The sequence below is a fragment of the Bos taurus genome, chromosome 8 (genome assembly GCF_002263795.3).
Source record: "Bos taurus isolate L1 Dominette 01449 registration number 42190680 breed Hereford chromosome 8, ARS-UCD2.0, whole genome shotgun sequence".
NCBI lineage: Eukaryota > Metazoa > Chordata > Mammalia > Artiodactyla > Bovidae > Bos > Bos taurus.
The window spans coordinates 51325773-51338911 of record NC_037335.1 but is presented as its reverse complement, the minus strand read 5'-3'; the positions used below and the strand labels follow the sequence as shown (position 1 = coordinate 51338911).

The following is a 13139-nucleotide window of genomic DNA, read 5'->3' as shown; positions in this document are numbered from 1 at the left end:
AGATATAAATGAAGCTATGATGAAAATATCTCATTAAATAGAGAAGATAAAGAGATAGAAATTATTTCAAAAAATTAAAAAGAGCCAAATACAAATTCTGGCATTAAAAATACAATAACTGAATGAAAAATTCACTAAAGAGGCTCAACAGTAGATTTGGATGGCAGAAGAAAAATCAGAAAAACTGAAGATATGTTGATAGAGAATACACAATTCAAAAAACAAAAAGAAAAAAACAAGAAGAAAAATGAACAGAGCTTCATAATAAAAACATTCAATAAACAAGGAACAGAAGTTAAACTAACTCAACACAATAAAGGCTATGTAAGAAAATCCCATAGCTAACATCACACTCAGTGGCGAAAGACTGAAAGTTTTTTCTATGAGGTGACAAGAATGCCTGCTTTTACATCTAATTTGGAAAGGAAAAACTAAAATTATTACTGGTCATGGATAACATGATCTTGGATGTAGAAAAACCTAAGTGCTCCCCACAAAAAAAGAAAAAAGCCTGTCAGAATAAATAAATTCAGTAAAGCTGCAGGATATAAAATCGACACAAAAAGAATCAGTTGTGTTTCTATACAATAACAATGAATCATCCAGTGGGGATCATTTTGCAATGTATAAAATTACCAAATCACTATTTTGCATACTTAAAATTAATATACTAAGTCAATTATACTTCAATTAAAAAATCATAATAAATAAATAAGCAATGAAACATCCAAAAAGAAAATTAAGAAAACAATTTTATTTACAATACCATCAATAAGGATAAATTTAGGAATAAATCTGACCACGGAGGTGAAAGATTTGTATTGAAAACTACAAAACACTGCTGAAAGAAAATAAAGAATACACAAATAAATAGACAACCCATGCTCATGGATTATAAGATTTAACCTTGTTAAGATGTCAACACTGAGAATTTCCTAGCAGTCCAGTGGTTAAGACTGCGCTTTCACTGCCAAGGACCTGGATTCAATCCTTGGTCCAGGAGCTAAGATTCCACAAGCTGCGTAGTGTGTGTCCAAAAAAAAAAAAAAAAAAAGTAATACTACCCAAAGCTATATACAGATTTAGCAATCAAAATCCCAGTGTTTGGTCTGTGTTTTGTTTTTGGTTTTTTTGCAGAAATAGAAAATCCATCCTAAAATTTATGTGAAATCTCAAGAGATCTCAAATAGCCAAAATAATCTTAATAAAGAAAAAAGTTAAAAGTTTCATGCTTCCTGATTTCAACACTTATCACAAAGCTGTAGTAATCAAAACAGGGTGGTAATGCCATAAAGACAGGCATATAAAACAATGGAATAAAACAGAAAGACCTCCACAAATATGGTCAAATGATTTTTGATAAGGGTACCAAGACCATTCAATAGGAAAAGGACAGTCTTTCAATAAATGTTATTGGGAACACTGGATATCCACATGCAAAAGAGTGAAATTGAATCTTTATCTTACACAATATATCAAACAATTCAAAATGAAAAGTTTTAAATATAAGACCTAGAAGCATAAAACTCTTAGAATAAAACACAGGGGAAAAACTTCATGACGTTGGATTTGGCAATGATTTCCTGGTTGTGACACCAAAAGCAAAGGTAAAAAAAGAAAAAGCAGTAAACTGAACTACATCAAAATTTAAAACTGCTATGCATCAAAGTACACAATCAATGAAGTGAAAAGGTAACTCATGGAAAGGAAAAAATATTTGTAAATCTATATCTGATGAGGGGTTAATATCCAGTTTATAAACCGCTCTTACAATTCGGCAACAACAAAAAAAAACACACCAATGCAAAAGTGGACAAAAGACTTGAATAAACATTTCTCCAAAAACGATATATTAGCACACAAAAAGATGCTTAATATCTCTTGACTAAGGAAATGCAAATCAAAAGCACAATGAAAGATCATCTCACACCCAATAAACTAATGAAAAAAATGGTAAATAAAATATGCTATTGACAGATCAGAAGGAAGAAACAGACAATTCAATAGTAAAAGTTGAATATTTAATTATTCCATTTACAATCATGGGTAGAACATCAGTTTAATATTGAATCAAGTAAAGATCATTCATGGAGAGCAAAACCATTGGGTGAATTTTGTTGGAAAATAAAAGACATGGTCTCAAAAAAACTACCCATACCAGTTCAGTTCAGTTCAGTTGCTCAGTCATGCCCGACTGTTTGTGACTTCATGAATTGCAGCACCCCAGGCCTCCCTGTCAATCACCAATTCCCGGAGTTCACTCACTCTCAGGTCCATTGAGTCGGTGATGCCATCCAGACATCTCATCCTCTGCCATCCCCTTCTCCTCCTGTCCCCAATCCCTCCCAGCATCAGAGTCTTTTCCAATGACTCAACTCTTCCCATGAGGTGGCCAAAGTATTGGAGTTTCAGCTTTAGCATCAGTCCCTGCAAAGAAAACCCAGGACTGATCTCCTTTAGAATGGACTGGTTGATCTCCTTGAAGTCCAAGGGACTCTCAAGAGTCTTTTCCAACACCACAGTTCAAAAGCATCAATTTTGGTGCTCAGCTTTCTTCACAGTCCAACTCTCACATCCATACATGACCACTGGAAAAACCATAGCCTTGACTAGATGGACCTTTGTTGGTAAAGTAATGTCTCTGCTTTTGAGTATGCTATCTAGCGTCAAGGCTGTATATTGTCACCCTGCTTATTTAACTTCTATGCAGAGTACATCATGAGAAATGCTGGGCTGGAAGAAACGCAAGCTGGAATCAAGATTGCCAGGAGAAATATCAATAACCTCAGATATGCAGATGACACCACCCTTATGGCAGAAAGTGAAGAGGAACTAAAAAGCCTCTTGATGAAAGTGAAAGAGGAGAGTGAAAAAGTTGGCTTAAAGCTCAATATTCAGAAAACTAAGGTCACGGCATCTGGTCCCAACACTTCATGAGAAACAGATGGGGTAACAGTGGAAACAGTGTCAGACTTTATTTTTCTGAGCTCCAAAATCACGGCAGATGGTGACTGCAGCCATGAAATTAAAAGACGCTTACTCCTTGGAAGGAAAGTTATGACCAACCTAGATAACATATTCAAAAGCAGAGACATTACTTTGCCAACGAAGGTCCGTCTAGTCAAGGCTATGATTTTTCTAGTGGTCATGTATGGATGTGAGAGTTGGACTGTGAAGAAAGCTGAGCACCGAAGAATTGATGCTTTTGAACTGTGGTGTTGGAGAAGACTCTTGAGAGTCCCTTGGACTGCAAGGAGTTCCAACCAACCATTCTAAAGGAGATCAGCCCTGGGATCTCTTTGGAAGGAATGATGCTAAAGCTGAAACTCCAATACTTTGGCCACCTCATGCAAAGAGTTGGCTCATTGGAAAAGACTCTGATGCTGGGAGGGATTGGGGGCAGGAGGAAAAGGGGACCACAGAGGATGAGATGTCTGGATGGCATCACTGACTCGATGGACGTGAGTTTGAGTGAACTCTGGGAGTTGGTGATGGACAGGGAGGCCTGGTGTGCTGCGATTCATGGGGTCGAAAAGAGTCGGACACGACTGAGGGACTGAACTGAACTGAAGTTTGGTCATAACTTTCCTTCCAAGGAGTACGCATCTTTTAATTTCATGGCTGCAATCACCATCTGCAGTGATTTTGGAGCCCCCAAAAATAAAGTCTGACACTGTTTCCACTGTTTCCCCATCTATTTCCCATGAAGTGATGGGACCAGATGCCATGATCTTAGTTTTCTGAATGTTGAGCTTTAAGCCAACTTTTTCACTCTCCTCTTTCACTTTCATCAAGAGGCTTTTTAGTTCCTCTTCACTTTCTTCCATAAGGGTGGTGTCATCCTGGAATGTGAAGTCAAGTGGGCCTTAGAGAGCATCACTACGAACAAAGCTAGTGGAGGTGATGGAATTCCAGTTGAGCTCTTTCAAATCCTGAAAGATGATGTTGTGAAAGTGCTGCACTCAATATGCCAGCAAATTTGGAAAACTCAGCAGTGGCCACAGGACTGGAAAAGGTCAGTTTTCATTCCAATTCCAAAGAAAGGCAATGCCAAAGAATGCTCAAACTAATGCACAATTTCACTCATCTCACACGTTAGTAAAGTAATGCTCAAAATTCTCCAAGCCAGGCTTCAGTAATATGTGAACTGTGAACTTCCAGATGTTCATGCTGGTTTTAGAAAAGGCAGACAAACCAGAGATCAAATTGCCAACATCCACTGGATCATCGAAAAAGCAAGAGAGTTCCAGAAAAACATCTATTTCTGCTTTATTGACTATGCCAAAGCCTTTGACTGTATGGATCACAATAAACTGTGCAAAATTCTTCAAGAGATGGGAATACCAGACCACCTGACCTGCCTCTTGAGAAATCTGTATGCAGGTCAGGAAGCAAGACAGAACTGGACATGGAACAACAGACTGGTTCCAAATAGGAAAAGGAATACGTCAAGGCTGTATATTGTCACCCTGCTTATTTAACTTACATGCATAGTATATCATGAGAAACTCTGGGCTGGAAGAAGCAAAAGCTGGAATCAAGATTGCTGGAATATTACCTATTAATTAAAAAGGAAAAACTATACCTTTACAGTGGAGAAATCTAGAGGACACCACAAACAATTGTGTTATTTGGTCACAATAACACAAACAATGAGATAATAACATGTGCCTTCTAATGGGATGCAATAAAAGGTATATGATATCATCTATGTAATAATCTTGCCTGCAAAATTATTAGCTGAAATTTAGTATTCAAAAATAATCAGAATAATTTCAAACTGATACTGTCCACAAAATTATTGGCTTAGACTCTTAAAAATTATCAATATTATAAAATAAATTAAAAGAAATAAAAGAAACATGACACTAAATGCAACGCATTTTGTTTGTTGAGATTCTATATTGAAAGGGAAAAAAACTCAAAGGACATATTTGGAACACCTAGGAAAGTGAGTATAGATAATATTTCTGTATCAGTGTTAAATATCTTGACAAATAAAGTAGGTGGTTATGAAATTATGAAAGAGAATGTCTTTGTAGGTAAGAAATGACAGCATATTTAAGCATGTTATATCCACAACTTACTTTCAAACAGTTGAGAAAAAAAATTTAAACACACATAAACACATATGTAGATAGATAAATTGAACAAATGGGACAAAATGTTATCTGCTGGTAAACCTACAGGGATATATAAATGTTTGTTATATTTTTCTGAAGGTCTGGAATTTTTTAAAATAGATATAAGGTGAGAGCAGAAGGAATGAAAAGCTTAGAGAAAAAGGGATGTTTTCCAAAGCACAAAACCCCAGTGCAAGGGTCAGCATTAGCATAAGCTCTTTTGCTTTCCAGCCCAGGAATATACTCATTGTACCACTGCTGCTGCTGCTGCTAAGTCACTTCAGTCGTGTCTGACTTTGTGCGACCCCATAGACAGCAGCCCACCAGGCTCCCCCGTCCCTGGGATTCTCCAGGCAAAATCACTAAGTTCTCTAAACAACCATATTTTATAGTTCTTTTAAACTCCACTGTGCATTTTACATTGTGAGTTTTTAATCACAAACTGGCAGAATCAAGTAAAATGGCAAATTTGTGAACTTAATGTTTCCAGTGTAAGCACAGAAACAAGACTTTAAATTTCAAGCTAGCTAGTAAACTTCCATGCTCAAATACTTTGAATACCACCGAGATAAAGTTTTCATCTTTCAACCGAACTTATAACAAAATCCTTCTTTTCATGCCAGTTACTGAGGTTTCTGGATAGGAATGAATGTCCACACAAATGAAGCATGGAAAAAGAAAAGATTTCCTTAATGCTGAAATTATATAGATATCTAAAAATATACATTGAATAGCAACATGAACTCCTTCTGGAGAGATGTCATATCTTATCTCCTTGGTCCCAATGCAGAACCTGGTACTACACACTGTTTATTTACAGTAAAAATCTCATTTCACCATTATTTGATAATGAATCTTTTAGTATTCATAGTAAAGAAGTTTCCATTATGTCAATGTGGGACACAGGAGGACATGTAATACATGACATCACTATTGTATGCCATCATCAGCGTGTTTGTCCTACATTCAAAAAATACACCAGCTTGCCTCTACCTAAATGTACATGTAATGTTGCTTTACTAGAGCATGCTTGGCGCTTGTCTTGGGTAAAATACATATGAATAGATATTCTTCAGGCCTGTGGGATCACTGCTTTTCAAGTATTTAACCACCCTGATTTTTGCTTGTCATGACCACGCCTTTTGTTAATCACTGTTATCCGGTCATCATTGCTTTCTCTCTTACAGTTCAGTTCAGTTGCTCAGTCATGTCCAACTCTTTGCAACCACATGGGCTGCAGCACACCAGGCTTCCTGTCCATCACCAACTCCCAGAGCTTGCTCAAACTCATGTCCATTGAGTCAGTGATGCCATCCAGCCATCTCATTTGCTGTTGGCCCCTTCTCCTCCTGCTTTCAATCTTTCCCAGAATCAGGGTCTTTTCCAATGAGTCAGTTCTTCGCATCAGGGGGCCACAGAATTGGATTTTCAGCTTCAGCATCAGTCCTTCCAATAAATATTCAGGACTGATCTCCTTTAGAATGGTCTGGTTGGATCTCCTTGCAGTCCAAGGGACTTTCAAGAGTCTTCTCCAACACCACAGTTCAGAAGCATCAATTCTTCGGCACTAGGTTTTCTTTATAATTCAACTCTCACATCCATACCTGACTACTGGAAAAACCATAGCTTAGACTATATGGACCTTTGCTGGTAAAGTAATGTCTCTGGTTTTTAACATGCAGTCTAGATTTGTCATAGATTTTCTTCCAAGGAGCAAGCATATTTTAATTTAATGGCTGCAGTAACCATCTGCAGTGATTTTGGAGGCCAAGAAAAAAAAATCTATCACTGTTTCCTCTGTTTCCCCCATTTATTTGCCATGAGGTGATGGGACGAGATGCCATGATCTTAGTTTTCTGAATGTTGAGCTTTAAGCCAACTTTTTCACTCTCCTCTTTCACTTTCATCAAGACACTCTTTAGTTCCTCTTCACTTTCTGTCATAAGGGTGGTGTCATCTGCATATCTGAGGTTATTGATATTTCCCCCTGCAGTCATTGATTCAAGCTTGTGCTTCATCCAGTCCAGCATTTCACATGATGTACTCTGCATATAAGTTAAATAAGCAAGGTGACAATATACAGCCTTGATGAACTCTTTTCCCAATTTGGAACTAGTCTGTTGTTCCATGTCTGGTTCTAAGTGTTGCTTCTTAACCTGCATACAGATTTCTCAGAATGTAGGTAAGGTGGTCTGGTATTCACATCTCTTTAAATATTTTCCACAGTTTGTTGTGATCCACACAGTCAAAGGCTTTAGTGTAGTCAATGAAGCAGAAGTCCTCTATTCTTTCTCCTAATCTATCTTTTCTTTCTTCTACCACTACTTTCAGCCTCTTTTCTGTTTTTCTTTTTCCTTGTGCCCAGCCTACCTTGATCCTTCCTTCTCCCATTCTTTGCTCAATGAAACCACATTCCTTCACATCAAGAAATTGGATGAACTTGACCTCACCTCTGGTAGGCTGCAGTCCATGGGGTCGTGAAGAGTCAGACACAACTGACGCGACTTAACAGCATATGTATGTAAATCCATAAACATACATATAAACCTTATCCCTCTCTGTTGCCTGGATATGAGCTGAATTGTGCCCCCTCCCCCAATTCATATGTTGAAGTCCTAACCCCCAGTCCTCACAATGTGACTGTATTTAGACAGAATCTTTAAATAAGCAATTAAGTTAAAATGAGGTCATTAGCATGGGCCCTAAGCCAGTATGACTGGTAGTTTTATAAGAAGAAGAAATTAGGACATAGACACACAGAGAAAGAACTTGGGAAAACATAGCAGGGAAAGACAGCTTCCTAAAAGCCAAGCAGAGAAGTTTCCAAAGAAACTAATCCTGCCAACATCTTGACTCACACTTCCAGCTTCCAGGACTATAAGAAATAAACTTATGTTGTTTAAGTCACAAAGTTTGTGGTACTTTGTTAGTGGAGCCCTAGTAAACTAATGTACTTCCCAATCCTAACCCACAATAATCTCACTATGCTGTCAGTGTATAGCTAAATTGGCTCACACAACATTAGCCTTGTTCATTCTCAGGGCTTCCGTGGTGCTCAGACAGTAAAGAATCTGCCTGAAATGCAGGAGACCTGGGTTCAATCCCTGGGTTGGGAAGATTCTCTGGAGAAGGGAATGGCTACCCACTCCAGTATTAGCCTCATTTTTTCATTATAGTCCTAGATCTCTGTTCTGAGATTGAGTCCCAGACACATGGGACTGGGTATTTGACCCAATTTTTGTGTAAGCAGTTATCTATCCAGTACCTTTGGATGGGCACCAGAAATTCTATCTTCCCACCCCTAATATTGTTCTCTAGCTCTGCTACTTTCTTTTTTTTTTTTTTAGTTTTTTTTTTAATTTTATTTTTATTTTTAAACTTTACATAATTGTGTTAGTTTTGCCAAATATCAAAATGAATCCATCACAGGTATACATGTGTACTTTCTTTGTGTTAAAACAAGGGTTTAAAGCAAATATTACCTAACAAAAAAGAACAAGTCATTTAGGACATTTTAGCTTGACTAGCAGAGAAGGCAATAGCAACCCACTCCAGTACTCTTGCCTGGAGAATCCTATGGACGGAGGAGCCTGGTAGGCTGCAGTCCATGGGGTCGCTGAGTCAGACACGACTGAGCAACTTCACTTTCACTTTTTGCTTCATGCATTGGAGAAGGAAATGGCAACCCACTCCAGTGTTCTTGCCTGGAGAATCCCAAGGACAGCAGAGCCTGGTAGGCTGCCATCTATGGGGTCGCACAGAGTCGGACATGACTGATGCGACTTAGTAGCAGCAGCAGTTTGACTAGAATTAGTCTATCAGAGAGTAAGAGAAATACAACCTGTGGGCCAAATCCAGCCAAATACAACCTGTGGGCCAAATCCAAATCCAACCTGTGCTTTGTAAATAAAGTTTTATTCATAGACACTCATTCATATACATACTATATATGGTTGATTTTACACTACAATAGCAGAATTGAATAATAGCAAAAGAAACCATATGGCCCACAAAGCCTAAAATATTTACAGTCTAGTCCTTTACAGAAAAAGTTTGCAGGCTCCTGATCTAGACAAGTATAAGCTCCCCTGGTCAGAGGACAGAGAACTTGTTTTGGAATGGGTGATACCTTGGCAATATTTCTCTATAAGCGAACCAGCTGAGGATTTCCCTATGAGTGGAGTAGTAGCAGACCCACTCTGTGATTAGTACATTTTGTCCCAGCTTTTATGGTCTTTTCATCTTCTTAATATAAAGTGTTCCAGAAAGATTTATTTCTGCCTTTCAGTCTTATCTACCACTGTTTCTTATTCTCTGAAATCAGAGTAAGAGGTGCCCTCTCACCATACTTTGTATTTTCCAATCTATCGCCTGTGTCAACAATGTTTCCTCTACAGAATTACATATCCTTCAAGCCTCATCTTGCAAAGTTCCTCACCGGAAGGCTGATCTACTTTGGAACTCCACAGAACACTTCTTTTAGTTGGAGAAGTGCTGAACTCCACTTTAATGTACATATACTTTTCTCTACTACTGGACTGTGAGCTCTTTTGGGATGGAGAAAAATATCCTGTTCAACGCTGTTTCCTCTATAAGGATTTCATTGTTTTTCAAATAGTAAATGTGCTATCAATGACCATTAAATTGCTAGCCGCATTTCTGCACAGTGACTCACAAAATGCATTCTTCCATTGCCAGATAGTGGTCTGGAAGTACATCAATACATGTTAAAAACTAAAGTTGGAAACTCAGAAAAGCAATTTATTAAAATAATGCTTCAAATAACCATACTTTTGGTATACAAGGTAATCAAAAGACAATACATGCTTTAGGAAAGGAAATTATCTTTTTCCAACTAACTTTCATTTCAAAATAGACTGCAAGCTCCCTCATTTAGAAATAGAGTTCAGAACACTTGGAGAGCTTTTGTAAACTTCTGTTTCCTATCTGTCTTGGTTGGGTTGCCCAGAAACAGACTCGAGGCAATGTTTTAAGTGCGAGTGGTTTCTTGGGGAAGTAAGAAGAAAACAGTAAGCGAGTTGGGATGTGAAGCAAAGAAGGAATGAAGAGCAACTAGAGGTACACTCAGTGATTGAAGCTTAATTTTACTTCAGCAATTCTGGGAGCCAGTGTGAAAATGCTTGAGTTATCCCACCCAAGGAACAAAGGAGCTAGGGTGTCTATACACTTCAATCTGTCTGTAGTTGAGGGCTGCGTTCAAGGGTATAGAAATTCTATTCTGCTGGGTAGGTGAAAAGCACGATCTAGTGGCTAAAGTAAAAAAAAAAAAAAAAATCCTCAGGTAATTAAGTGCTATGAAGTGCAATTGAAGAGAGCTGGTATGCCCTACAGTGGTGATGGCAAGGAGTTATGGGAAGAGTATCAACATCGTCTGTTAGGCTAACTTTGAGTATCTAGTAAATGCTCATGTATTTATTGAACAAGTAACTATTGGGGGCTTCTGTTCACGTCTCCAGCCACCAGGAGGGTGCTGGAGAAGAGTGGTAAGCAAAGGCAGATAATGCAGCCACACTGATACAGCCTTCATTTTAGTGGAGAAAATGGATAATAAATATATAAACCACCAAATAATATAATTACAGACTGGAATAGATAATTTAAAGGAAAGAAACAGGAAGCTATAATAAAGAATAATCAGGGTACAAACAGGTAATGTGGTCAGAAAAGACAGATGTCAAAATAAGGGGCCTATACCAGACTAAAAACTAATCTCCCCATTTCAAAGAAAACTAGTGCAGATTCTTTCTCTCTGGGTAGATGGGAGTTTACAGAGACTTGGGACATTATAATCAAAAGTGAGTCAGATATGACTCCCGGTCTTAGACCACTGGGGCTACTCTAGCAAAATTACCATAGACTGGGTAGCTTCAACGCCTCACAGTTCTGGAAATTGGAAAGTCCAAGATCAAGACACTGCTAGATTCAAGGTCTGAGGAGAGCCTGATTCCTGGTTCACAGATGGCCATCCTCTTACAGTGTCCTTATATGGTGGAAGAAGCTAGGGAGCTCTTGGGAGAATCTTTTATAAGGGCATTAATTCCGTTCATAAGAGCTCAGTCTTCATGATCCAATCGCCTCCCAAAATCCTCTCCTCCAAATACTATCACACTGGAGAGAAGATTTCAACATATGAATTTTGGGGGGACACAATCATTCAGTCTACAGCACTTTCATTCCCCTAAGACCCAGTGGAGAGGGAAAACTGTCTCAGACAAGAGGGGAGGGCACGGGGCAACTCTGTGTCTCTAAGAGGAAAAATAACTAAACATGGGCAAAGGAGATCCTAAGAAGCTGAGAGTCAAATGTCATCATATGCATTCTTTGTGCAAACTTGCCAGGAGGAGCACAAGAAGAAGCACCCAGATGCCTCAGTCAGCTTCTCAGAGTTTTCTAAGAAGTGCTCAGAGAAGTGGAAGATCACGTCTGCTGAAGAGAAAGGAAAATTTGAAGACATGGCAAAGGCTGACAAGGCCTGTTATGAAAGAGAAATTAAAACTTACATCCATTCTAAAAGGGATACAAGTTTCAAGAAAGAAGTTCAAGTATCCCAATGCACTCAAGAGGCTTCTTTGGCCTTTTTCTAATTTTGTGCTTAATATTGCCCCAAAATCAAAGGTGGACATCCTAGCCTCTTCACTGGTGATGTTGCAAAGAAACTGGGAGTGATGTGGAATAACACTGCTACAGATGACAAGCAGCCTTATGAGAAGAAGGCTACTAAGCTGAAGGAAAAGTACAAAAAGGATATTACTGCATAGCAAGCTATAAGGAAGCCAGATGCAGCAAAAAAAAAAAAAAAAAAGGAAGTCATCAAGGCTGAAGAAAGCAAGAAAAAAAGGAAGAGGAGGAAGGTAAGAGGATGAGGAGGAGGAAGAAGACCATAATGAATAAGTTGGTTCTAGTGCAGCTTTTGGAGAAGGCAATAGCCCCCACTCCAGTACTTTGCCTGGAAAATCCCATGGATGGAGGAGCCTGGTAGACTGCAGTCCATGGGGTCACAAAGAGTCGGACACGACTGAGCGACTTCACTTTCACTTTTCACTTTCATGCATTGGAGAAGGAAATGGCAACCCACTCCAGTGTTCTTGCCTGGAGAATCCCAGGGACGGGGGAGCCTGGTGGCTGCCATCTATGGGGTCACACAGAGTCGGACACGACTGAAGTGACATAGCAGTAGCAGCAGTGCAGCTTTTATTCTTGTCTATAAAGCATTTAACCTTCCATTGTACAAAACCCACTCCTTTTATAGAAAAAAAATTGAAATGTAAAAAAAAGGAAAAGATGAGTGTAATAATATCGATGCAGATAAAGGGAATGTTAGACAAGATTTAATATTACTGAAAGAATATTACTGGGGAAAAAAAGATATAATCCAGCTAGAACAACCAGTTTCCTATAGACGTCCAACACTGTGTCTCTTCAAAAGTCTCTTGAGCAGCTCACAACCATCCTCACTAACCCTAAGTGAAGGGTATAGCCACACTTATGAACTCCTTAAAACCCAAGATCAACTCTGAAATAAATCTAAAAGCTGATCCCAGGTGAATTAGACCCAACTGAACCTGACATCCTGAGACACTAAAGTGTATATAGTAGTTTAAAATGCATCATTATGTCCATCAAATTGAATTAGCATTCTGAAGTTCTACACAACTACACATAAGTTAAGCAGGTAACTATTACTCCTAAGAGATGTGTCTTCAGTGAGTAAGCAGTGACTTTTAAACCAGATAAAATACTACTAGTTTGTTGAGAATAATTTTGGTCTTTAAAAATTGTCTTAAGAAATGCAGATGACTTGCTGAAGAAGCATATTCCTCCTTTATTGGGAAAGAGAAAATAGAGACTTCTGCAAAGGAAGAACTCAGTGATCTTCTCCTTCTGGCTGGATAAAAATTGAATTTTATTACTAAGAAGGTCAAGATATGCTGAAAACATCAAAATTTCTTCTTTCTCAAAAACAGATTCTGTTACTCTGTGGTTAAAACCCAATTT

General features: G+C 38.5%; 1 pseudogene; it reads left to right on the top strand.

The window, feature by feature from the left end:
- Positions 1-10979: 10979 nt before the first annotated feature.
- LOC786030 (high mobility group protein B1-like) lies at positions 10980-11909 on the top strand (annotated as a pseudogene).
- The last annotated feature ends 1230 nt before the right edge of the window (positions 11910-13139 follow it).